The following is a 5,016-nucleotide window of genomic DNA, read 5'->3' on the forward strand; positions in this document are numbered from 1 at the left end:
TATATACAGTGGCTCACAGCTTATTTGATGCAAGCAAAAATTTTTTGAAAAATGTTGTTTATTTCAAAATATTTTGCAAAATTAAAAAAACAAAGTATGCAGAGTTATTGTTTATAGTGTGTTTATTCATTTTCAAAAAAAAAAACCTAAAAATCTTCTTCCATTCCTTAGTAATGCATCAAAAACCAAAACCAAATGAAAAATTCATGTCACAGCTTAAATGATGCAGTTAAGAATACCGTTATTTTTGTCGCCAGATTACACAGAAATTAAAATATTTTTATTCTGCGATCATTTGTAATCTAATTTTTGAGCGAAAATAATATAAAAATTAAAGTGAGTGCATTTTGTTAACCATAGGACGGCGCACATCAATTGAAAAGCGTGAGTTAGTGTTGGAGTACTTTAAAAAGGGAATTCCCCAGCGTAAAATTGGTGAAATGGTAAATATAAGCTCTTCAACAGTTCAACACATAATTGAACGCCTCGTACATGAAAATCGCATAGAAAATAAGGAACGAAAGGCTCCCAATAAAATTTTTACAGAAAAAGAATCGAGGTATTTGGTAAACCAAACTCGAAAAAATCCAACAATTAGCGCTCCAAAGTTGACAGACATGGCCAAAATAGATTTTGGAAAAATTTGTCATCCTGAAACCGTCCGCAGAATATTGAGAGAATCAAATTTCAATGATAGAATAGCTGTAAAGAAACCTTTCGTAAGTGCAAAAAATAGAATTAAAAGGTTGCAGTTTGCACGAGAGCATTTAAATAAGAGTCCAGTATTTTGGCGAAATGTACTTTTTGCAGACGAAGTCAAAATAAACTTATTTGGATCAGATGGAAGATCTTATGTACGGCGCGAAGTCAATTCTGAGCTCAAAATACAAAATTTACGTGCTACCGTAAAACACGGAGGTGGTAATGTTATGGTTTGGGCATGTATATCATCAAATGGAGTAGGAAATTTGGTCTTCATCGAAGAATCTATGAATAAAAATATTTACTTAAAGCTTCTTCAAGAAAATTTGATTCAAAGTGCAACGAAATTGCAGATTGCAGATGATTTTCGCTTTTGCCAAGACAACGACCCTAAGCACAAGTCAGCATTAGTACAAACGTAGTTGATATGGCAATGTCCACACATTGTCCAAACTCCTGCACAATCACCAGACTTGAACGTTATTGAAAATTTGTGGTCCGTTTTGAAGACAAATATCAGAAAACATGACATCCGCAACAAATTTGACTTAAGAAACGCTTTACAGCAAGAGTGGAGTAAAATTAGTCCAGATTATACCAAAAAACTGGTTGATTCCATGCCAAAAAGGCTTCATGCTGTTATTACTACTAAGGGATATCCAACAAAGTACTAAGTACTTAGAATTAGTCCGGAAGTTTGTAAAAATATTAGTTTTTTTGATGTTGCATCATTTAAGCTGTGACATGAATTTTTCATTTGGTTTTGGTTTTTGATGCATTACTAAGGAATGGAAGAAGATTTTTGGGTTTTTTTTTTTGAAAATGAATAAACACACTATAAACAATAACTCTGCATACTTTGTTTTTTTAATTTTGCAAAATATTTTGAAATAAACAACATTTTTCAAAAAATTTTTGCTTGCATCAAATAAGCTGTGAGCCACTGTATGTACATACAATAATTCCATCTATAACGCGGTAGATTGGTTCCGTGTTATAGGGATATTCCCGCATACCCTGTATACACAAGTGCGAAGGTATGCGAAGCTAATTATGAACTGTACAAATCCCCGCGTTATACGATGGAATGCCCGTATTATACGGGGGCTTGAAATCACGTAATATGAAAACATGTTTAAGGGTATCGCGTTATAGGGGGTATTACTGTATAGTAATACAAAATGAAAGTATGAATAAAATTGTATTCAAATTAATTGTAACTTATTTTAAGTATTTGTTTCTTTTTAATAAAAATCAAAATTTTCAACTCTATATTTATTTCTAATTAAGAGAATTAAAATCAATAGATTAAAATAGTTTTTATTATACTTTAATAGACGCCATTTTCAAAGAATCAGCACTATAAAAATTTCTTTCTTTACGCAGTTGTCATTTACAAACATCTAATCGATTTTATATGAAACATATGAGGATAGTAAATCCAGACAATTATTAGAAATAAATTACGTTCTCTTATATAGTTTATAATGTAAGAATGAATTTAAAAAGTACTGCAATGTAGCAGTTTGTAGCATTTTATTTAAAATCTCTTCAGCAGGTATGTGTTTTTTTGTAATATAATAGGTAGAATATGGATGGATGCCATATTGAGTGCATTTGATTTTATTGCTTGTGGACAGTTTAAAAAAATTGATGATAAAATGCCTAAAGAAGTTTCACCAAATTCTGATTCCGAATAGGATTTCGGTATATAAATATCGGTGGAGTTGTCTGAAAGGCCAACAAATATACGAAGGAAGGTAAGTTCAATTGGATGGCTTCATGTTAACACGCTTTGATTTTCGGATCCCTAGTGGTAAGGTATATACATATACACAGTGGCGAAGCTAGACTAACTCTAGGTCTTAATCAATTTTAACTTTGAGATGTTACCTGCAATAGAAGCTGTACTGACTGGAACTGTGAACATGATTATGGTTACTACACAAACATTCGTTGTTATTTCCTTTAAATTATTTTCTTTAATATATCGGATGAGTTGTTTTATATCGTTGATTAAGTCTATTGAGTTCGATTTTAAAAGTAGCAGTTCCTTATATAGTTTAATAAGCCGAATTATACCTTAAGCATTACAATGCTTGGGAAGGTTTTCGTTTGTTCTTCGTACTTATCATATGATTGTCATATATGAAATCAGATTGTTCAAAATATCCATTAAGTGCTTGGAATTGTTAGTCGGTAACTTTTTTCGACATCGCTGACGCCTAGCGCCGCCACTGCATATACAGTATAGGCTATTGTATGTGTGCGTATATGAGTAGCTCTGCAATAAAGATCGGAACTTGATAATGATAGAGAAAATGATGTTAATGCTGTAGATGATGTAGATAAAAAGCTACTTATTAACTATTACACAATATAGTATAGTATATTACACACTTCTTTTCCCTTTCACTTCTTTGCCTTATACTTGCAAAAACATATAAGTTCTATTAGAAAAGATTTAGAAAAGATTTGTAACCATTCTTAAGAATGGGCTCGTGAATTTATAAAAAAATACTTAAATCTTTGAGCAAATATGTAATATACACGCAAAGGCCAGCCATGTACAATATTCATGAACATAAGCTGTCTGTCCATCCTGATAGGCTCTCGTTTTATCCAAAGGTAAGTGTATTAGCTACACAGAACTTTTATGCCGAAAGAAGATGCGATCTAATATAATGGTTTATTTCTCGGCTTATAGGTATGTATATATTGAAGAAATAAGGTATTGATGATGTTACTTCGTAATCGTAATCAATAATGCAATTCTGCGTCTGACTGCAAGTAGTTCCCATAGTCTGGATTAGTTATTTCTAGAAGTCTAGTTATATATTAGAGTAATCAATAAAGTACTTGCATGTCGAAAATTTTATCCTGTAACAATACCTCTCTTGTTATTATAATAATATGTGGATTTCGAAAATAAGGATCAGGAAAGGAACTAAAAAATAATGTAAACTAATTCAGCATTTCTGGGTAGTTTGTACTAAAGGTAGAAGTGTAATGTTAATGTATTCCAATGATTACTTGCGGTAAGCTTAAGTCTCCTGTGTAGATATTATTTATATTCAGATAAAAAATCAGTCACCCCTGATTTTAGTTCCCTCTTTTTGTTGTTTTATTTTTATGTGCTTGTTCAGGTATTACATGATTGTAGCATTAATGGATTGGATTGGAATATAATGGATATAATTGCATTTTATATTATTCGTTTTATAATTTAGAAGAAAAATGTGAAGAAAATTTTTTATTAATGTTAACGGATAGATTAAGGGATATTAGAGATATAAAAAGCGTAACTAGAAGCAAAATTTAAGAACTATAGTAAAGATGAAGACTTAAACCTCTAGGAGACCGTTTCTTCAGTGGACTTGTTGATATAATGAAAGTGGATTTATAAAATTTCCTTGATTACATTTGGAAAATCAAGTGCTTCAGAAGAATAACACTAGATGTTTTATTGAAAACAATGGTATGTATCAATCGTTTTCTCCCAAGGAAAAAGGCTTGGAATAAAATATACTTTATTATTACACAATATAATATTATATTATTTTACATCAAAAATAATGTAAAAAGCCATATACTGTATTTTGAATCAGTGTATAGCCTTGTACCGCTACATAATAGTGCAAGGCTTTAATAAATGCCTAGGTCAATTTAGGTAAATTCTTATAAGCGCCACATAGCTCATTTTTCAATAGACGAAACTTACACTTTATAGGTAATTTGTATCAGCTAGTAAAGCTCTGTGCTAGATCTTTGGTTCTGTAGACATCTTCGACGACTATCACATATAAATGAATCATGAGCTATACGACAGTTTATTACTATATTAGCACTTTTTAGTTAAAGTGATATACAGAGACAATCTTATATTTGTTATATTCTGAAAATGAAAGACGACACCATAGTAAAATATGTTACAGGAGAAGTTCCAGTCTTCGTTGTTGTAATAAAACAAAGGGAACGCTAGATTTATGATACTAAAAGCAGAAGGCATGAAATAGAGATACTCAGAGAGGTGAATAAATAAATATTCAGTGCGTTTTAACATACATTATAATTATTGTAAAAAGGATTCTTTGTGATATAGGTGAGAGTTACATGAAGCCTCTATTATCAGTAAATTGGAGCCTATTATCATATATTGAAGTGCATCTTACAAACATTTGATCTTAGACGTTAGCCACCTCTGCGTTTTGCGCTTTAGCGTTACTTAATACTTGCTTGATATTTCCTTTAATACTTGCTTGACCCGTCTATTTTAAAAAATGTAGACGGTTCGCGATTTCATCCTTGTGTTGC

This window comes from Teleopsis dalmanni, chromosome X, assembly GCF_002237135.1.
Source record: "Teleopsis dalmanni isolate 2A chromosome X, ASM223713v2, whole genome shotgun sequence".
Classification (NCBI taxonomy): Eukaryota; Metazoa; Arthropoda; class Insecta; order Diptera; family Diopsidae; genus Teleopsis; species Teleopsis dalmanni.